Genomic DNA, 23,688 nt, shown 5'->3' with positions numbered 1-23,688 from the left:
TGAGAAATGGGCAATTGATTTTGTAGGACCAATTCAACCTCTAGGGAAGAAGACGGGTGCGCGGTATGCCATCACCGCGACTCAATATTTGACTAGATGGGCAAAGGAACAACCCGTGAAGGACTATATAGGGGCAAAAAAAACTGTGAAGTTTCGATATGAATATGTATTGACCATGTTTGGTTGCCTGAATATTTTGATGAGTGATCACGGTATGCATTTCCTTAATGAAACGATTAGCACGTTGATGGAAGAATTCCAAGTTTATCATCAGAAAAGTATGCCATATCATCCTCAGGCCAATGGGACGGTGGAAGCGTTTAATAAGATATTGGAGAATTCGCTGACAAAGGTTTGCAATGCACAGAGGAGTGATTGGGGCGTGTGCATACCAATGGTGCTATGGGCTTATAGAACTACTTGTAAGAAGCTGACTGGACAAACACCTTTCAAGCTAGTCTATGGCGTAGAAGTTGTGATGCCAATGGAATACATTGTGGCTAGTCTACGCATAGCAATGTTCATAGGAATGGCGGACTACGGAGCCTTAGAAGGGCAGCTCGTGCAACTGATAGAGCTGGAGGAAGATAGATTCTTGGCTGGATTCCATCAACAAGTTCAGAAGGAGCACGAAAAGGCATGGCACGATTGGCACATAAAACTGCACACCTTGAAGGTAAACAATTTAGTTTTATTATATGACAGCAAGTTTGATAAGTTTCCAAGAAAATTTCAGATGCATTGACTAGGGCCATATGTTATCAAGGAGATTACCGATGGTGGAGAAGTTTAGCTTGTGAAATTGAATGGAGATCCATTTTCAGGAAAGTTAAATGGCAGCCGATTAAAGCCATACACCGAGGATCCAACCAAATGACTATATGATGGTAGCATAGTCGTAGTGCTCTAGGTAGCTGCAAGGAGGTGCGGGACTATAAACTACACTGCCCAAGTTGTAGAGCTGTGTGACAAAGGGTCTGCATGGAACAAGAGGATGTCATAGTACCAACAAAAGCGCGAAAGGAGCATGCGTTGAGCTTGATCATCGAGCATAAATTCAACAACAAACATATGTTCATTGAGAGGATGACGACACTAGAAGCATGGAAGAAGGTTCAGGAGCAGAATGAGCGCACTACAGCAGTGGTAGCTGAAGCATGCAGAACAATCCCAGAGCTACATATACCAGAAGAGGCATCGTTGGAAGCTAAGATTAGGAAGTTGGCTATAGGAGTGCACAATGCAAAGACAGAGGTGTCCAAGGTTCAGTTTGAGATGAACCTTAAAATTACAAAGCTTGAGTTGAAAGCACAGCCTTCAACTCCACCAGAGGTCAGAGAATAGCGTGAAGCCACTATAAAGGTTGCAGTCACAACAGGAGATGCCGCGGTGGTGGATTGCACCGCGCTCTTTGAGTAGTCTATGGAGGTCGTTACGAATCTGAGGGAAGATCCTAGCTTGGAGAGGTTGAACATAGAAGCTCGCGAACTGTAGCAGTAATATGACGAAGCAAGAGTGATGGCATACACCATCGTTATATCAAAGCAATTGGCTAAGCTGCATGAGGCAAAGCAGTTGCTTGAACAGGTGGAGGCGGCGCAACGAAAAGAGGCGGTCCTCAAGGATAGATTGGGGCCTTGGTTGGACGAGGCCTATGTTATCTGTGCCACCATTGAGGAGAAGATGGTGAACCTACAACGGACACAACAGAAGGTAAAGGAAGACAGTGCAGGACCAACAACTGAGCAGCTGGTGGAGCAGATCAAGCAGGCAGCCATGCAGAGTGCGACTGAGGTAGTAGTGGCACAGGTCGACCTGGGAGGTCTCTGTAATAAGATCTTCATGCCAGAAGAGTGACTCAGGGACGACTCATGATATTTGTGTTGGGGGCCTGTTGGGACATGGTCCCTTAGGGTCAATTTTGGGGCAAAATGTTATGAAACCAGCTCAAGAAAAGATAGAAAAGATAGATCAACGCCTTAGAATTCAGCCTCTTTGAGGGGGCAACCTCCTTTTTATTACATAAATGAACAATTCTTGGATGATACAAATGACAAAACCTCCTTTCTATATATAGGAGTCTAAGGAGTCACAATATAATCCAGCCGACCTAACAATAATAATATAAAGCCACAAAAATAACAATAGAGGGATTCTATGGGGCACATAAATAACAATATGGCGGTAATAGGGGCACAACAATATAAATAAGGGGTATAACTACAATAGTAATGGGGTAGTCACTAGTATTATAGGGACCCAACATTCCACTCTCCTTCAAAAAAGTGTTGTCCTCAACGCTTGAGTAGTTCTGGATACTTCTGCATAAAATTCTCATCCTCCCATGTGGAATCTTCAGCGGATAAGTTCTTCCACTTGATAAGATACTCTGAAATTGATCGATTTCGTAGCTGTCGAGTTCTTGTTTTTGTGACTGCTTCCAGTTCCAATATAATTTTTCCTTCCTCGTCAAGTTCTGGAAATATTGTTTGAATTGGGAGCTTGTCACCTATAACCTTTTTTAAACATGAAACATGGAAAACTGGGTGCAATCGAGAAGCTGCAGGAAGCTCCAATTTGTATGCCATAGTACCAATCTTTTGCAACACCTTGTACGGACCATAATACTTTGGTGATAATTTATTATCCTTCTTAGCTTGCTTTAGGGACATTTGCTTATATGGTTGTAGCCGTAGGAATACCCAATCACCTACTTCAAAACTTCTTTCACTGTGATGTTGATCTGCCTGTTGTTTCATTCTATTTTGTGCCAACACGAGGTTATCCTTTAAGAGTTGGAGGACTTGTTGTTGATGTTCGATGTGATGTTCCACTGCATGAACCTTAGAATTTTCTCTTAAATATGATGTGATGGATGGTGGTTGATACCCATAAAGTGCCATAAATGGGGTCATTTTTGTTGCTGTATGGAAGGAAGTGTTATACCACCATTCAGCCAGAGGCAACCATTTGACCCATTGTGTCTGTTTATCAGATACAAAGCAACGAAGATATCCTTCCAAACATTTGTTTACTATCTCAGTTTCCCCATCAGATTGAGGATGATAAGATGAGCTATGAGCTAACTGAGTACCAAGACAAGAAAATAATTTTGTCCAAAAATTTCCAGTGAAAATGGGATCTCTGTCACTTACAATAATCTTTGGGTTTCCATGTAGCTTTTGAACTGTTTCCATAAATGCAGTAGAAACTGTACTGGCTTTAAATGGATGTGATAATGCACAAAAGTGTGCATACTTGGTAAGTCTGTCAACTACCACCATGATGACACTCTTTCCCTCAGACTTGGGTAAACCTGTGATAAAATCCATTGAAACCTCCTCCCAACGTTGGCTTGGAATGGATAAAGGTTGTAATAGACCTGGTGTCTTAATTGTTTCAACTTTATTTTGCTGGCAAACCAAACATTCCGCCACAAACTTTTGAATATCTGATTTAAGGCCATCCCAAAAAAATTCCTTCTTAACCCTGTGGTAAGTTTTTAAAAATCTCGAGTGCCCTCCTAAGGGAGAAGTGTGCAATTCCATAAGAATCTTTTGTTTTAGCTGGGAATTCTTACAGAGGTATAAGCGATCTTTGTACCATAACGAATCATTTTGCCAGCTAAATGTATCAGAAGTATTGGAATCTTGTTGAAGCTTTCAAATAAGTGCCCACACTTCTTCGTCATTCTTCCATTCCTCCCTTGCTTCGTTTATCCAATCTGGTTGGATAATAGAAATGGCACACAACAATGCTTCCACATCCTCATCCTTTCTTGAGAGTGCATCTGCCACCACATTTTGCTTCCCTTTTTTGTAGATGATTTCAAAGTCATAACCCAACATCTTTGTGACCCACTTTTGTTGCTCTTCAGAGGATAATCTTTGTTCTAAAAAGTATTTAAGGCTATCATGATCCGTTTTTACCTTGAAGTGTCTTCCCATTAGGTAGGGTCGCCATTTCTTAAGTGCATGGAGTATTGCCAACATTTCCTTCTCATAAATAGCTTTGCTTAAAAACTTTCCCTTGATTGGACGACTTTCAAAAGCAATGGGTCTTTCATCTTGCATTAGAACAGCACCAATTCCATTTCCTGAAGCATCACATTCCACAATAAAGGTTTTTGTGAAGTCCGGTGTAGCTAAGACCGGTGCTTGGCACATTGCCTCTTTAAGATGTTCAAAGGCCTTTGTTGCTTCCGGAGTCCATGAAAATGAATCTTTCTTCAATAATGTTGTTAGAGGTGCTGCTATTCTCCCATAATTCTTAACAAACTTGCGATAATACCCTGTCAACCCAAGAAATCCTCGCAGATGCTTTATGGATGTGGGGATTTTCCATTCCTTAATGGCTTTAATTTTGCTAGGGTCTACCTTAACTCCTTCATGAGATACAATATGACCCAAATATTCCACCTCCTGGACTCCAAAGAAACATTTGGATCTTTTTGCATATAATTGTTTCTCCTCCAATAGTTGTAGCACCCTGTCAACATGTTCAACATGATCCTTCCAAGACTTGCTGTAGATTAGTATATCATCAAAAAATACTAACACAAATTTTCTAAGGAATGGTTTGAAAATTGAATTCATCAAACCTTGAAATGTTGAAGGTGCATTGGTAAGGCCAAAAGGCATGACCAAAAATTCATAATGACCCTCATGAGTTCTAAATGCCGTTTTTGGAATGTCTTCAATCTTCATTCTGATTTGATGATATCCCGAACGAAGATCCAACTTGGTGAAGTAAATTGATCCATGCAATTCATCCAGTAATTCATCAATAACAGGAATGGGGAACTTATCTTTAATAGTGAGCTTGTTGAGCTCCCTATAATCCAGACACATGCGCCATGATCCATCCTTCTTGTGCACCAATACTACTGGAGCTGAGAAAGAACTTTGACTCGGTTGAATTATACCAGCCTCTAGCATTTCTGCAACCATACGTTCAATTTCACTTTTTTGGACATAGGGATATCTGTACGGCCTGATGTTTGGAGGAACACTTCCTGGAATCAGATGAATAGCATGATCATGATCACGCATAGGTGGGAGACCTTTTGGAGTCTCAAATACCTTGGAATGATTGTCCAGGACTTTTTGGAGATTTGGAGAAATAGATGATTCCAATGTGGAAACATCTAGCGAACATAATTGTGCAATTACACCTCTTTGCTCCTTTTTTAGAAGCTTTGTCATGCCATTAGAGCTGATTATCTTTCCTGGTTTCCCTGCAATACCCCTTAATTCAACTTCCTTTCCTTCCGTAGAAAATTTGATGAAAAGTTCTTGAAAATTAAAAGCTATTGTACCCAAGGATTGTAGCCATTGGACTCCTAGTACAACATCAGCACCTCCCATTGGAATGGAAAGCATTGGGCTAGTCAATACATATTCTCCCATGGATAGCTTGATATTATGGCACTTTCCAGAGCAATTTATTGTTCCTCCATTTGCAATCATCACTTGACACTCTGGTGCTGGATATAGGAAGCAATTCAATTCTTTTGCTACCCTACAATGAATAAAATTGTGGGTGCTTCCTGAATCAATCAACACTATTACCTTTTTCTTCTTGATTTGTCCTTCTATCTTGATGGTTTGAGGAGTGGTAATTCCCGCCAATGCATTACAAGATATGGTTGGATTTATTTGTTCTTCATCTAGGCTTTGTTCCTGGAGTATATCTTCTTCTTTTGACCTTTCTTGCTCCTTTTCTTCTTCCTCTTCACAATCTATGTAGAATAATTTCTTCTCAGCACACTTATGACCTTTAGTGTATTTGCTATCACAACTGTAACAAAGCCCTTTTTCTCTTTTTTCTTCCAATTGTTGTGGTGTCAACCTTATAGGTTGTGGAAGACTAGGGGCAACAACACTTCCGTCTTTATAGTTGTGAGTGGTATGCTTCCTGGTTGCCATAATTTTGCTTTCCATTTTTCTTGCTAACCTGAATGCCTTCTCTAATGAATCAGGTTCCCAAAGGCGAACATCATGTTGGATATTATCCTTTAAAGACCCTATGAACACATCAATCCTATGCTCCTCTGGAATATCTTTTACCCTTATGTTCAATTTTTTGAACTCCTCAATGTGCTCCATTACTGAACCCTTTTGTTTGAGACTTATCAATTGGCTAAAAAAAGTGTTGCTTTTTGTATCTTCATAATGTGCTATCAATTCTTTCGTAAAAATTGCCCAAGTGATAAATTGTTTACGAGAGCAAAGCCATTGATACCATACAAACTGATTTGGTTCTAAATATACAGTTGCCATACGTACCTTTTGTGCGTTTTGCACATTATTGAGATCGAAGAATTGCTCCATCTGTAATATCCATGTGGCGGGATCCTTGCCATCAAACTTCCTCATATCGATTTTTGGAATATGGTGATTCTTCGATCCAACATTAGCGTCTATGGAATCATGATTAACATTTCTTTTGTTCTCATCATGAGTTTCCTTTACTACCTTTTCACCATTAGTGACCCTTTCTTGTAGCAACTTCTTCAATTCTTCCATGTCTGTCTTCAAATCTATCTTCAAATAATCCATCTTAGCTTCCATGCCCTTTATCTTAGATTCCACGCCATTTACCTTGGATTCCACGCCACTTATCTTAGCTTCTGTTAGCTTTTGTGAGCGTGACATTTGTTGCACTTGTTCTTGTAATTTTGATATATCATGTAGCATTTCTTCCTCTTCTTCATGAGTCATGCTAGAGCTTTCAGGTTCCTTACTAGGTGTTTGCATTTTCTTTCCTCGGGGCATCAGTTACCGATAATAATGCTTTACTATGCCCTTTGAATTCCGTTAAACCAAGCTTACACAAAAATTTAAAAAAAAACTACACACCTTTTTTCATTTTATAGAAGCCTGATATTGAATCTGATGTATCTCTGTAATTTCGAATCATCCAGTTCTGAAATTGATACCTGTAGTATCCTTCTGCGTCCTCTTTCCAATGCCACAAGTCTAAGCCAAATTGGATTCTCCAAGGAAGAGTTATGTCAAATCTCCCGCAGTGACTTGCTTTTAGACTGGTTCAGCAGAGCGAACTTGTACAACGTGCCACGAGTCACTGTTTCAACCTTTGAATCTGAAACACACACACATGAAACTACAGTCCGTCCTCTTTCTGTACCTTCTTACGAAATTTCAATCCGATCCCCAGAGAGAAAGTTATGACGATTTTCCCCAAGTCACCTATTTTGAATGTAATTCAGGAGTCTGCAAAAAGACCAACTTCCTCAGATCATATCTCCGCAAATATCGCGCGAAAAGCTCTGAAATTTGGACCCAAGGTTCAGCACGATTTCTTCTCAAATGAGTTTTTTTTGCGACTTCTGAAACGTCACAGAAAAAAAGTTATAGTGAAAATTCCACGATGACCTGTTTGGAGCAGCGAAACCTTAGAATCCAAAGCTCTGATACCAAATGTTATGAAACCAGCTCAAGAAAAGATAGAATAGATCAACACCTTAGAATTCAGCCTCTTCGAGGGGGCAACCCCCTTTACACTACATAAATGAACAATTCTTGGATGATACAAATGACAAAACCTCCTTTCTATATATAAGAGTCTAAGGAGTCACAATATAATCCAGCCGACCTAACAATAATAATATAAAGCCACAAAAATAACAATAGAGGGATTCTATGGGGCACAGAAATAACAATATGGGAGTAATAGGGGCACAACAATATAAATAAGGGGTATAACTACAATAGTAATGGGGTAATCACTAGTATTATAGGGACCCAACACAAAACCCCAAGTTTTGGGGCAGAAAGCCCAAGTTTTGTTATGTAAAGTGTAAAGTCTCTGCAAGTTGTGGTTGTAGAGAGCGTAGATAGTAAAGAGTCATAAAGGGTTTTTCCCTTATTTTATTTAAGTTGTGTCGGCTTTATTAGATCTACCCATGGTACGCAGACCGTGGGATGCTATAAAAAGAAGAGTCTTAGAGAGTCTAAGGCAGTTCATAGTTTATGAGATTGACGAAGACGAATGTAAGGGGTCAGTAGAAGTGAAGAGCAAAGAGTCTTAGAGTAGAAGAGAGGCTCTATAGCTAAGTGCGCAGAGGCCTAGAGTAGAGTCCGTAGCTGAGTGCGCAAACCCCTGCAGTTAAGTGCACAGGGAAGTCTTGAGTCTGTAAGCAGAATTGAAGTAGCAATAAAGAGACTATTCTGGAAATATCTGTGTTTTGTCCATTTACTTATGTTATGAATGAATGTGTTTATGTTATGATAAATAATGGGGTTATAATCTAATATTGTATTGATGCACGATTCTGCGTGGTTCACATTGTTATATGAACACAACTACCAATATCTGTTTACACTAAGAATATATTAATGCATGTTAAAGATATTATATAATTAGGTCGGTCTGGTTAAATACAGAACTAAGGGTAATTACAGAGGCACATAAGTAGTTGATTCCCCTATTTAGGGTCCGCAAAAGACAGTCTTAAACCTTCGTGAAGGCCTAAAGGTCGATAAAAGGAAGTTATATTGATAAGCCGTAGGGGCTTATCGATCTATGCGAAGGAAGGTTTAGGGCATACAACGATATCATGCTCATCTCTGGGTGTGGAAACTTGGTTCCAGCACCCCCCCATACTGCTTCGGGTGAGACTTCAGTCCACGCTCTATGGATTGATGCCGAAAGGGCCAATAGCGTAGCAATTTTTTTGGCAAACTTAACTCAGAACCTGGGTCAAGACCCACTAAGCCAACACATATTGTTGGATGGTATCTCAACAACCCTGAGCTAGGACAATTATTTAGGGACTTTCCATAGTTAGAACCTTGATTATGGTTGCACGATATCTTATGAAGGATTTGGGAAATTATTATTCATAATTTTTTATTTTTTTTTAATTTATGTGCCATATTTTGTAAACCCTCGTTTAGGGGTTTTGTGTTTAATTGTTTTTGTTGTGCATAAACTTTACTATGTGGATATTTGTGGCTCATGGCTAAATGTTTCATTAAATATGCATCCAGTTATGCAATTCATTCCATGGAAAAATAATCCAAGGGGTAAATTCTTGGGTGTAGGTACAAGTGGTGGTATTGTTGGAGTAATTAGTTAAAAGAGGAAAAATAGTATATCTATTGATCTCAGAGGGCCACTAGGCATAGTTATGCCTAACTGGCAGCCTAATTTGGCTACTTGTGGGTTGGTACGGAGACAAATACTCCAATAGTGAGCTAGGATGGGATGTACACATGCTTAAATTGAATTTCAGGTTCAAAAATATGGATTGATTGGAAAATTTTAGCAACAATTTGCTAAAATCATGTGAATAGAAATATTCAAGAAGACAGAGAAGTATTTTTGTCAATTACTAGGCATTTCCCCGTCAATTCACTATGAAATTTGTCATTGTAGGTTAGGGTTCTAGGGGAGATTGAACTGTCATTGAGAATTCTGTTAAAAATTTGAATGTATTCTCAGTCTGTTCACAAAGTAATTTTTTTTCAAAGGCTAGAGTTCCAGAAGGGGCGGAACCGATTGTAATGCCATGGAAACTAACCTAGTAGGTTGTTGTGAGAGGAGGCCAGTGGAAAAAATAGGGTCATTTGATCAAGATGATGGTGATCGTTGATCTCATGAGGCACGGAAGGTGGGGTTAACCACCACACAAGTTATAATGCAATGTGAGATCTCAATCATCGAACTGAGAATATTTGGACGATTAATCTCATCAAGTCCATAGGTCACCATTAAATATCGTGCAAATTACAACACAATATGAGACTTGGTCTCTAATGAGGCTCATCAATAGGTACATCATAAGGGTCATAATGCCATCCTCCATCTTTAGAATTATCTCTTTCTGACATTTATTTACAATTTTGGTTATATTATGCTTAGTGAGGGGTAGAAGATGTTTTGTTATGTCATGTGACCTAATATGGTTTAAATGTAGGAAATAAAGAATTTTTGAGATGATTTCAATGAGGAGCCAAGAGTAGATATTAGGGAGAGATTCCAGGAAGTTGTCCACCTCTCATCAGATCATGGTCAACACCCTTAGCCTAGTTTAGGTCCACTTGGGTTCGTTGTGGTCCCATAACCTTATAATTCACATCCCACAAGGGTCACATAGAAGCCATTTCCCCTTTAGGATTCTTAGGTCTTGGATATGTCTTGTTAAAGGATAGTCCCCGACCCTAGGTCTAGGTATCCTCATAGCCCTTCTTAGAGAGCTAATCACCTTGCTTTCAAAGCAAGCAAGCCAATTATTTGAGCCTCTCTTGTGAATAGGAATTAGGAATTACCATATCTTATCATTGATCTATCTTTCCTCATGATTCATCTCATATTGGGACTCCTCCCTCCCATCAGTGAAAGTCCATAAAGAGCATGGAGCCATAGCTAAGGTGATAATGGGCTATTGCTCCATTGTTGCCACTTGACCTAGCAGTTGCTCTATAGGATCTCCTCCTATGACCCTTACTAGTTTGAGCGGTAACAGGTACCTTGGAATGTGGATATTAAAACTATTTTTGATAATCTTAATAAGAAAATATACTAATCAAATTTATTCAAAAAATGAACTTTATTACAATATGTAATGTATGTAATAATCTTATTAGGAGTATATTGTGGAGGATTGTGTGATCAAAAGTGACTCCAAAGATGTATAGATCTAGTAGTGGATGGTATGTTATTTGTTGATAGGTGACAACAACCCACAAGTGTCAAGCATTATAACATTAACATTAATGAAATTCAATTTTAGAAAATGACAATATTATTTTAACAAGGTGTCACATACTATACCACATTTATCATTATTATCCATATAGTCTTATATAAAATTATACACAATAACATTATATATTCTCTCAAGAATCATATACATTTTAAAAAGCTATATTAATTGTGATATTCATCACCGCTAAGGATGGCTCAATGATTTCTAACATACCTCAAAATAAGTGACATGCTCATTTTAGACCTAATTGAAAAGTATTGGGCCATATATATTGCTTAAATTTTTGACACTCAAGGGAACATCAATTTAACTTTTCGAAAAAAAAACATAATCATGCATATGCATATAGTAAAAGTTATCCAAAATACTTATAATTACCCAACAAATTTAAAAATTATAAATATAATTATAATTATAATTATATATATATATAATATAATATTTTATATCAAAAATTTAAATGCATAATTAATCAAACATACCTAAATATTGAAATTCTTTATATCAACCAAAAACATAACAATATTTTGATAACAAACATAAAGTCATAGAAAACCAATTCAACTATCCTGAGAAATAGGATCACACATATGGTGAGGAATAAAGATTATTTAAAACGAAGGTGATAAACGGTCTAATCCTTTCTCAGGATCACACATATGGTGAGGAATAAAGATTATTTAAAACGAAGGTGATAAACGGTCTAATCCTTCCCGGTGACAAAGTTTCAAAAAAAAAAAAGCTCAATAAAATATCTAAATCTCACATGTGACAAAGTTTCAAAAATTTAATACCCAAAATTTAATATTCTTAATTCTTAAATTTATATCAAACATCAAAATATAACAAAAGTAACTTAAAACTGTAAGAGTCTCCTTTTCATGGTTTAACCTTTTCTTTAAATTAATACATTTCACTTCAACAAACCTCAACCCAACAAAATGAAGCTTCCACATTTTGAGGGACACCGACTGACAAGGACCAGTGAAAGTCGGCGCGGACCAGTAAAAGCGAATATATATAGAACCTACACATCTTCGATCACTAACATAAAGTTTTACTTTCTATCAAAAGCTCTCTGAAGTCTGGATCCCTTCGAGCTGACGTAGATTTCCTGCAGTGCGCTGTGTCGCTGAGTTTTTTCTCGCATTGTCGCTGAGTTTTTTCTCGCATTCTTTTAAATATTTCAGAATGATGCAGCCAGATCCCACGGCAGAACCCGCGATCGATTCCCAACAGCAACAACATCAAGAACAATTGATGATGCCCCTGCCTCCCGAAGCTAGGTTTTGGCCCCAGCAACCGCAACCCCAACCCCAACCTCAGGTTATGGTGCAGTAATCCTCGCAACAAGTGAACTCCACAGACGAGATTAGGACCCTCTGGATCGGGGGTTTGCAGCATTGGATGGATGAGAATTATCTGCAGCAATGTTTTGCTTCTGCCCCGGACCTTCTTTCCCTTAAGATCATTCGCAATAAGCAGACTGGACTTTCAGAGGGTTATGGCTTCTTGGATTTTGTAAGCAATGCAGCAGCCCAGATGGTTCTCCAAAACTACAATGGTGTACAGATGCCCAGGGCTGAACAATTTTACAAGCTTAATTGGGCAACGAAAACAGGTAGAGAAAATCGTTCTGAAGATTTTACTATATTCGCGGGAGATTTGGCACCTGATGACACAGATGAGCTGCTGCGAGAGACCTTCAGAGCCATATACCCATCTGTAAAAGGAGCAAAAGTTATTACTGATAAGGTTACAGGCCGTTCAAAAGGATATGGGTTTGTAACATTTGGGGATGGAAATGAGCAGGCTAGGGCTATAACAGAAATGAATGGAATATTTTGTTCCTCCAGACCTATGCGAATAGCTCCTGCCATAACAAAGCAGACTACTGTTTATCAACAACCCTATCCTCCTCAAGTGGTCGAGTTGGACCCAGAGAATGATGCAAACAATACTACCCTGTTTGTTGGTGGCTTAAATCCCAATGTGACAATGGAAATGCTGATGGAGACATTTGGCCAGTATGGTGAGCTTGTGCATGCAAAAATACCTTTCGGCAAGCGGTGTGGATTTGTGGAGTTTAGCAACAGGGCATCTGCAGAGTTAGCATTGCAAATGTTACATGGTACAGTTCTTGGTCAGAGACCAATTCGGCTTTCTTGGGGAAGAAAGAAACAAGTGCAGCGTGCAGGACCTTTTCAAACACAGCAACCAGATCCAAATGAATGGAATGGGGCATATTATGGTGATGGACAAGAATACAGTGTTGATTATGGTTATGTCACACAGCCTCAACAAACAAATCAAAATACATGGAGTGGGATTCATTATGGTTATGTCACACAGCCTCAACAAACAAATCCAAATCCATGGAGTGGGATTTATTATGGTGGTATCCAAGGATCCAATGCTGATTATAGTTATGCCACACAACCATATAATGCTGGTTATGATTATGCCACGCAACCTTAAGACCCAAATATGTTCATTAATATCGCTCCAAATGCAAACTATCAGCAGCATCCACAGTAAAATCCACAGTAAATTAGTTATAGATAACAGTAAATTAGTCACAGATTTTTTGGTTATAGATTTTTTTTTTTGTTATTGTTTTAGTTTTTCAATCTGTTTTAACGAAATATTTGGTCATGGTATATGGTTATCAAATTTTCGTAAGGTTATTAAATCTTAATTTTTTATTTTTTATTTGGAGATGTATTTTAGTTATAGAGAAAAATATTTAATAAAGGGTATTTGTATAAATGAAGTTGAAAGGTATTTGTACTTGAAATCACGGCAGTTGGAAGTTCTTTTCAATATGTTAAATTGATTAAGATTAAACTATTTTATTATTTTTGCAAGTCTTTGAATTAAAATAAATCAACTAAAAACAGTAATTTGGTAGAGATTTTTATAAAACTTCATATCACCTCTTTTTGGAATAACAATGCACTCCACTCACTAAATTTTCTAAGACATCATAGTTACCAAATTTTCATACGTATTTTTTAAAAGCATGAATTAACTTTAATTTGTATAACTTTAATACTTTGAAACTATGTTTAAACTTCTTCCCTCACTCAATCAACATGGATATGTCAACATCACTCAAGTTGGAATAACAAATATTGGGAGGTGATTAGAAGAAAAAAAGGAATAAAAATAAGATTTATAAAACTTCATATCACCATTTTTAGGAATAACAATGCACTCTATCTGTAAATTTTTCAGGGCATTATAGTTACCTCATGGTGTGTAAACACTTTTTACCTTATTTACACACCATATTGTCTATATTAAAATATTTTTTTGTTATTCATATATCTTTAAATATACATTTCCTCATATTGGAAATAAACAAGTATATTTCTTTCTATATATATATGAGATGTTACTCAACATACATATTATTTCATTTAAACCAAAATTTATTTTTTTGCTTTTGTTGTTTTTTTATGTCACTTCCGATCGAGGAGATAAATCTTAACCCTGGATCTACTAATATTACTATAAATATTCCAACATATCCCATCGAGCTTAATTCTCTACCATCCACCTAATATTTATTAATAATTATATTACAATTTTGGAATGCCTATTCTGAAATAGACATGTTTATTGGCATAGTTAGAAATTTTTTATTTTTAATTAATTTCTCTCTATATAAAGTTGATGTAAAATTAAGATGCAAATTGAAATGTTTTAAGTATGCTTCATGTTGAAATTTATTTTATTTTTATATTTTTAACGTAAGTATTATTTTATTATTTTTACTAATAATTATATATTTACTAATAACTATATTAATGTGATTTTTTCAATTTTTGGAGTATTAATAATTTGGAATATCAATTTATGGAGTATAGAAATTTATTACTAGAATCATAAGCTTTGGTTTGGTACCTTGGAATGTGGATATTAAGACTCTTTTTGATAACTTTAATAAGAAAATATTAATCAAGTTTATTCTACAAAATGAATTTTATTACAATAAGAAATGAATCTTATTATAATGTATGTAATAATTTTATATTGTCAAGGATTGTCGTGATCAAAAGTGACTCCAAAAATATATAAATCTAATAGTATAAATGGTATGCTATATTTTGATAGGTGAGAACACTTCACAAATGTCATGTATCATAACATCAACATTAATGAAATTCAATTTTAAAAAATAACAATATTATTGTAACAAAATGCCACCTATTTATCATTGTTATAAAATTATACACAATAATATTATATATTTTATCAAAAATCATATATATTTAAAAAGATTATGTTGATGGTGATATTCATCACGTTTAAAACATGACTCTATGATTTCTAACCTTCTTCAAAATAAGTGACATGCTTATTATAAATTAAATGCTTATTACATAATAGAGATTGCTTACTCAAAAAAAATCAATTTGACTTTTCTTATAAAGGCACGATCACGATCACGATCATACATAAGAATCTCATTTCCATTGTTTAACGTTTTCTTTAAATTCAACAAACCCCAAGAAAATGAAGCCGGCCCGACCCGGTAAAAGCGAATATATATAGAACGTACACATCTTCTATTACCAAGATACAGTCTTACTTTCGAGCATATAAGTGGACAGAAGCTGTAGCTCTCTGAAGTCTGGATCAAAACCTGCCCAGCCTTCATAGAATTTTTGCGTACCTTTCGAAGCTGACATAGATTTCCTGTAGTGCGCTGTGTCCGGGAGATTTTTCTCGCATTCTTTTAAATATTTCAGAAGGATGCAGCCAGATCCCACGGCAGAACGCGCGATCGATTCCCAGCAGCAACAATATCAAGAACAATTGATGATGCCCATGCCTCCTGAAGCTGGGTTTTGGCCCCAGCAACCCCAACCCCAACCCCAACCTCAGGTTATGGTGCAACAAATGAACTCCGCCGACGAGATTAGGACCCTCTGGATCGGGGGTTTGCTGCATTGGATGGATGAGATTTATCTGCGCGAATGTTTTGCTTCTACCCAGGACCTTCTTTCCCTTAAGATCATTCACAATAAGCAGACTGGACATTCAGAGTGTTATGGCTTCTTGGATTTTGCAAGCAATGCAGCAGCCCAGATGGTTCTCCAAAATTACAATGGTGTACAGATGCCCAGGGCTAAACGATTTTACAGGCTAAATTGGGCAACGAATACTGGTGGAGATCGTTTTGAAGATTTTACTATATTCGTGGGAGATTTGGCATATGGTGACACAGATGAGCTGCTGCGAGAGACCTTCAGAGCCAGATACCCATCTGTAAAGGGAGCAATGGTCATTATTGATAGGGCTACAGGCTGTTCAAAACGATATGGGTTTGTAACATTTGGGGATAGGAATGAGCAGGTTAGGGCTATAACAGAAATGAATGGAATATTTTGTTCCTCCAGACCGATGCGAATAGCTCCTGCCATAACAAAGCAACCCTCTCCTCCTCAAGTGGTCGAGTTGGACTCAGAGAATGATCCAAACAATACTACCCTGTTTGTTGGTGGCTTAGATCCCAATGTGACAGTGGAAATGCTGATGGAGAAATTTGGCTGGTATGGTGAGCTTGTGCAAGCAGAGATACCTTTCGGCAAGCGGTGTGGATTTGTCAAGTTTAGCAAAAGGTCATCTGCAGAGTTAGCATTGCAAATGTTACGTGGTGCAGTTCTTGGTCAGAGACCAATTCGGCTTTCTTGGGGAAGAAAGAAACAAGTGCAGCGTGCAGGGCCTTTTCAAACACAGCAACCAAATCCAAATCAATGGAATGGGGCATATTATGGTGATGGACAAGGATACAATGGTGGCTATGGTTATTTCACACAACCTCAACAAACAGATCCAAAACAAACAGATCCAAATCCATGGAAGGTTTATTTCACACAACCTCAACAAACAGATCCAAATCCATGGAAAGATCCAAATCCATGGAAGGTTTATGTCACACAACCTCAACAAGCAGATCCAAATCCATGGAAGGTTTATGTCACACAACCTCAACAAACAGATCCAAATCCATGGAAAGATCCAAATCCATGGAAGGTTTATGTCACACAACCTCAACAAACAGATCCAAATCCATGGAAGGTTTATGTCACACAACCTCAACAAACAGATCCAAATCCATGGAATGGGATTTATTGTGGTGGTATCCAAGGATCCAATGCTCATTATGGTTATGCCACACAACCAAATAGTCATGGTTATGCTTATGCAACGCAACCTGAAGACCCAAATATGTTCATTAATATCGCTGGAAATACAAACCATCAGCAGCATCCACAGTAAATTAGTTATAGAATTTTCAGTAAATTTGTACAGGGTATATGGTTATTGAATTTTTGTCCTTTTATATCAGTTATAGATTTTTCAGTAAATTTGTACATGGTATATGGTTATTGAATTTTTGTTCTTTTATATTGTATATGGTTATTGAGTTTCAAATTTTTTTCAGATATATATTCTAGTTATGGATAAAAATACTTAATAGAAGGTATTTGTTTTTTTAATAAGTTAAACTGATTAAGATTAAAAAATTTACTACTTTCACAAGCATTTGAGACACTAAAGCACTATTACATATCGTGTCAATGTTTGAAATGGAATTTTGATGTAGTTAAAATCAAACATAGTATGTTTAACAAAGCTGTCTTATGAGTGCATTTGGCCCCTAGGGCCATAATTGTGCATACTAGTGTTGAAAAGTGTAACTAGGTTTAGTCTTCATAATGACATGTGTAATTATGATATTATGTGATCTGATGAAAAGAAGAAAAATAAAATTATTTTTGTAATGCTTGAATCATGGGTTTCATGATCACGGAATTTTATTTTTAGTAGAAGCTTCCATTGAGAGCTATTAGGTTTGGTCATCAAGTCATAAAGTCTAATGAGTCAATGTAAGTATTGAAGACCCATTTGGGTATTTTACACATCGTAAAAGCAAATTTGATTAGGTCATAAACCCTTCAAGAACTTGTCACTAGATTCTCCTCATTTCGGGCTTCAAAAGAAGAAAAACTATTTATGTGGGTTTGCTTGTATAGGTGAGTCAAAGATGATATATATATATATGTGTGTGTGTTTCACGCAATATTTGAAAAGAGATATGCATTTACTAGATTTGTTCACTATTCTATGTGTGCGTGTGTGTTGGATTATAAAATATCATTGTATTATGATTTTCATAGTTGATGTATTTGGGAAACATGGTGGGTTGCATATACATTGATTGCATGTACAAGCATGCACACAATTGAATGTTTGGATGTAAGAACAAAATTCTTTGTGAATCTACAAGGTTCATTGATATATCAATTTGTATATCTACATGATATATCACAAGTTATAGGGTTGTAGAAAAGTTGTACATTTGCCTATATATTTGTTTGTACAATTGGAAATTTAAAACTCTTTGCCATGTAAAAATATCAAAAGAATTGTTGTAGGAGAAATACGGAAAATTCTTAAATTTTCCTTCTTAAAATACAAGTCAATTTAAGGGAAATGCACTACTGTTTAATTTTGTATTATGAGATGATGGATATATAAGTTATTGAGTAATGCATTACTTAAGATTAGATATGTTTTCCTTAAGGATAAAATGTATGCTCAAAATGGAAATTATATGTTTTTTATATGAAAACAGGCCATTGAGGAAAATACATACCCTAGAGCGAACAATCTAAGTATTGTGTTAGGATTTGCATGATAACTTCTTGAAATCATAATCATAGTTAAAGTTCATATATTTAGATGAATTATAAACATTAGCATGTTATCCCTATGAAATTTCATAAAAACAAGGCAATGTAGAAAATGTGTGTCCTGTTAGGGAAAATGTACACCCTCAAGTGAATGCATGTTGAATGCATGTAATGATTTTTGTACTTGGTAGGGGAGGATATGCACACCTTGCTAAGGATAAATGCATAACTTCACTATAGAAATGCATGTCCTTGACACAATGTGCTAACCTATAATGATGTAAGCCCTAATTGATTCTTCCATAGCCATATGAATGGCCTTCATGGGAAGAAGACTGAAAATAAACGGTAATCCATTATGAGATGATGATGTTGTTATGGCATGGCTTATAATGAATTGCCTTGTAAATGAAAAAGAATGCATAAAAATGCATACATAAAATGTATGATAATAGGTCATATTGAAAAGTGTTTTACCTGTGAAGAAAAATTCATTCATCGTGTTGATAATTTGATACTAACCTTATGAAATTACATGAAAATAGGGCATGATAACTTCTAGAAATCATAATGTTAGTTAAAGTTCATATCTTTAGATTAATTATGAACATTATGCACATTATCCTTATGAAATTAGATAAAATCAAGGCATTGTAGAAAATGCATGCCCTATTAGGGAAAAATGTATACACTCAAGTGAAAATGCATGTTAAATGCATGTAATGATTTTTATACTTGTTAAGGTAGAATATGCCACCTTTGCAAAGGATAAATGCATACCTACACTATAGAAATGCATGACCTTGACACAATGTGCAAACCTACAATGATGCAAGCCTTAATTGATTCATCCTTAGCCATATGAATGGCTTACATGGGAAGAAGATAGAGACTAAATGGTTATCCATTATGAGATGATGATGTTGGTATGGCATGGCTTATAATGAACTACCTTGTAAATACAAAAAAATGCATACATAAAATGCTTGAAAATAGGACATGTTGAAAAATGTTATTATGTGAAGAAAAACACATTCCTTGTATTTGTAATTTGATATTGACATTATGAAATTACATGAAAATAGGGCATTGAGGAAAGTGAATTCCTCAAGTTGAAAATGCATGATAAATCCTTTGAATTGCATTTTTACATTTTTACCTAATAAGGAGGAATACCCACATCTTAATGACAAATTCATGCTTGCGCTATAAAAATGCATGCCTTTGACATGCTTTGCAACTTTATGATGGCACAAACCCTAAATGGTTCTTCCTTAGCCCATATATACTAAACCCTCAATGTTTTTTTCCTAGTCCAAATGTATGGCTACCTTTATAAATTCGAAATGCTTTAAAAGTTACTTGAAGTTGAGTCATACACATCCGTACGACCATTCTCGGCTTGTTTTAAATATGTTTGAATAAAACATTTGTGGTGAGCCACATGGTATTTTGTGATTTTATCCTCGTTACATATTGTTGGATGGAATCTCAACAACCCTTAACGAGGACAAGTATTTAGGGACTTTCTATAGTTAAAACTTTGATTGTGGTTGCATGATATCTTATGAAGGATTTGGGAAATTATTATTCATAATTTGTTTTATGTATGTGCCATATTTTGTAAACACTCGTTTAGGGGTTTTGTGTTTAATTGTTTTTTTTGCATAAACTTTATTTACTATGTGGATATTTGTGGCTCATGGCTAAATGTTGCATTAATTATGCATCCAGTTATGCATTTCATTCCACGGAAAAATAATCCAAGGGGTAAATTCTCGGGTATAGGTACAAGTAGTGGTAGGAAGTTATGCCTAACTGACAGCCTAATTTGGCTAGGCATAGTTATGCCTAACTGACAGCCTAATTTGAGTTCCTCACAAACTTTCGAGAGGCACATGACTCTGGTATAGAGGGCCGCTAGGCATAGTTATGCCTAACTGACAGCCTAATTTGGCTAGTTGTGGGTTGGTATGGAACAGAGACTCCAACAGTGAGCTAGGATGGAATGTACACATGCATTAAATCGAATTTTAGGTTCAAAAAATATAGATTGATTGGAAAATTTTAGCAACAATTTGCTAAAATCATGTGAATAGACATATGCAAGAAGACAAACAAGTAGTTTTGTCAATTACTAGGCATTTTCCTGTCAATTCACTATGAAATTTTTCATTGTAGGTTAGGGTTCTAGGGGAGATGGAATTGTCGGTGAGAGTTCTGTTAAAAAATTGGAAATGTATTCTCTGTCTGTTCACAAAGTAATTTTTTTGTCAAAGGGTAGTATTCCAGAAGGGGTGGAACCAAAAGCAATGGCGTGGAAACTAACCTAGTAGGGTGTTGTGAGAGGAGGTAAGTGGTAAAACCAGGGTCATTTGATCAAGATGATGGTGATCGTTGATCTCATGAGGTGTGGAAGGTGGGGTTAACCACCACACAATTTATAATGCAATGTGAGATCTCAGTCATCGAATTGAGAATATTTGGACCATAAATCTCATAAATTCAATAGGTCACCACTAAATATCGTGCAAGTTACAACCCAATATGAGACTTGGTCTCTAATGAGGCTCATCAATAAGTACATCATAAGGGTCATAATGTCATCCTCCAGCTTTGGAACTATCTCTTTCACACATTTATTTACAATTTTGGTTATATTATGCTTAGTGAGGGGTAAAAGATGTTTTGTTATGTCATGTGGCCTAATATGGTTTAAATGCAAGAAATAGAGAATTTTTGATATGATTTCAATGAGGAGCTCAAAGTAGACATCAAGGAGAGATTCTAGGAGGTTGTCCACCTCTCATCAGATCGTGGTCATTGGCAACCAAGCAAGACGAGGCCATTGTCATCCAAGCAAGTGTAGTTAAAGAAGATCAATATCCACCCTTCTCGAGTCTTGGGAGACAAACATTCTTATTTTCTAGGGAGATGCTAGTAGCTACCCTCTTGTATAAATAAACATGCAAAAGAGCTCATTAGGAATCAAACTTTGTTTTCAGCTAGGAAGCTATCAAGCTTGGGCACTTGATAATGTTATTTTTTACTGGTTATGTGATGTATTTGACATTGAAGCAATGATAATGAGAAGTTTCTTATTAGTTAATCACTGAGTTAGTTCCAGAGGGCTGAGACTCTTGGGTTTGGGCCCAACCTCGGTGGATTAGGTCCCTATTATGTATTGGCATTTCCTTTTTATCTTAGAGTGCTTATTAGTTTTATGAATTTCATTAGAACATAGCCCCTCAAAAATCTTGTGATTGCAACCTCTATCTCATTTCTCTCATGGGAGCATGAATGGAAGAATCTACAACCACAGTCCAAAAATACTATGTTTATAATTTATGGGAAGAAGTTCTATGTTAGTCATCTTGTTTTGCATGTGCTTGTTGTATCATAGGAGTTGATTTATTGACTAGACCAGAGTTTTTGGCATAGATTAGATGGCATTTAAATTCAACTCATCCTTTCGATTATTAGTTATTTCATTTTTTCAATGACAAAAAAGTATGTGCATGTGATGTTGCAGGGTTGTTTGGATTTATAGGCAAGGGGCCTTTCACCATCTCCATATTGTACTTATTCACCCTCTTTAATGAATCCCAAATTTTGTTCTTGAGATAATTCCCTTAGATCATCATGAGCAACTCCCCTAGTTCAAAACATGCCTTCCTAAGGTTCTAAGTTTGGCTAGCGGTGTTAGCCACCCTTTATCCATCCACCCCAACCTCCATACACCTTACCATCACTTGAACTCATCATTCCTACCTCCTATACCTTCTCGGCGACCTTCTTGTAGCAATATAGAGCACCTGTAGTAGTTTCATGTAGCATACCTGTAGCGGCCTGTTTCATCATTTGTTTTGACCTGTGATGAAATTTTGACTTAGTTTAGAAGTAGGTTGGCCCCTAGCTGTGACTCCATGATCAAGGGTAGAATCTAGGCCATTCCAACCATCTTTTTCCTTGACTGCAAAATATAATAACAATAGCTTTTTATCACAATTTTAGCACAAATAGAACATTGATTTATATGCAAGTGTGAGCTAGATAGATTATGCATGGAATCTTTAGTTATGATTTTGTAGGATAATTTCCTGTCTGCAAGTAGATTTGGTAGTAAGATGGTTGATTGCAAGATAATGTAGTTCCCTTTTTGCAAGTAGTGTAGCTCTTGTCTTTTCATAAATTGATTCAATAACATTTACAAGTTAATAGGATTTACAAGTTGAGGTTTAAAAAACATTTTCCTTTTTATCATTAGAGCTAGCTTCTGAATTGCACTTTCATTCGTTAGTTTCCTTCTAATTCAGTAGAAAGAATGGTCTTGGAGCATTATTGATCAAACGTCCTAGTTTAGGGTGGCATGAGTAGAATCCCATCTACTTTGTATATCACATTGTCAACTCAAAGTTTGTATGAACCCCAGGTTGATAAATAGAGTTGAAGAGCCCTTGGGAGTTGCACCACCCTTAGTGCAATACTAGGGATCGCCACTTTTTGGCGTCGTTGCCAGCGAGGTGTCTAGTTTATTTCTGCTTAAGCATTATTTATATTTGCATTTAGTTTTGAAAAATTCACATAAAATAAGAAAAAAAATTCTTTCATGCCTCATAGGAATAAAGATACTCAAGGGAAATTCTTACCATACATGCCCACACCCTCAAACAATCAACCTTCACTCTTCTTCAGTGATTGCCAGTTCCCCCCTCTGACTACAAGGAAGTTATAAGACCCTCTAGGTGAGCAACTTGGGATCTTTGAAGAACATATTGGGGAATAAGAAGAACCCATTTCACCTACCCTAACCATGGCTAAAAACAGGAACAATGAGGTTTTCTCTATCAGAGAGACTAATGGAGAGGCCATAATGAAGAATATAAGCCCTACGTCCCTTCCACACTTACATGGATTAAACTCTGAGGATCCTGATACTTTTATTTAGGACCTATGACTATGTCGCTGAAGTTATCCCCATCTACCCTTGAGGATGTAGCCTTGCTTTGGTTTATGGGTCTGCCTGGGGATAACATCACTACTTGGGCTCAAATGAAACAAGCCTTTAATAATAAGTACAGAGACTACTGTAGGTCCAAAGAAACCAAGGAAGAAATCTTTAAAATGACTCTTGGACCTGATGAATCCCTAGAGGACTAGGATAGGACTGAAGTTATAGGAGGGTCATATGCACCCTTGATCATGAATCACTCAACCTAGTTCTTCTCCGAGGGATTAGTGAGG

General features: G+C 36.6%; 2 pseudogenes; both read left to right on the top strand.

Moving 5' to 3' along the window:
* The first annotated feature begins 12,049 nt into the window (after window positions 1-12,049).
* On the top strand, window positions 12,050-13,213 carry LOC149196229 (RNA-binding protein L pseudogene; annotated as a pseudogene).
* A 2,283-nt stretch (window positions 13,214-15,496) lies between these two features.
* On the top strand, window positions 15,497-17,026 carry LOC149196228 (polyadenylate-binding protein RBP45A pseudogene; annotated as a pseudogene).
* The last annotated feature ends 6,662 nt before the right edge of the window (window positions 17,027-23,688 follow it).

This window comes from Pinus tabuliformis, chromosome 2_2 (genome assembly GCF_031772625.1).
Source record: "Pinus tabuliformis cultivar Carrire ecotype Pingquan chromosome 2_2, CPIR1, whole genome shotgun sequence".
Lineage (NCBI taxonomy): Eukaryota > Viridiplantae > Streptophyta > Pinopsida > Pinales > Pinaceae > Pinus > Pinus tabuliformis.
Note: the sequence above shows the minus strand (reverse complement) of the source record. Positions and strands in the feature narration are given on the sequence as shown.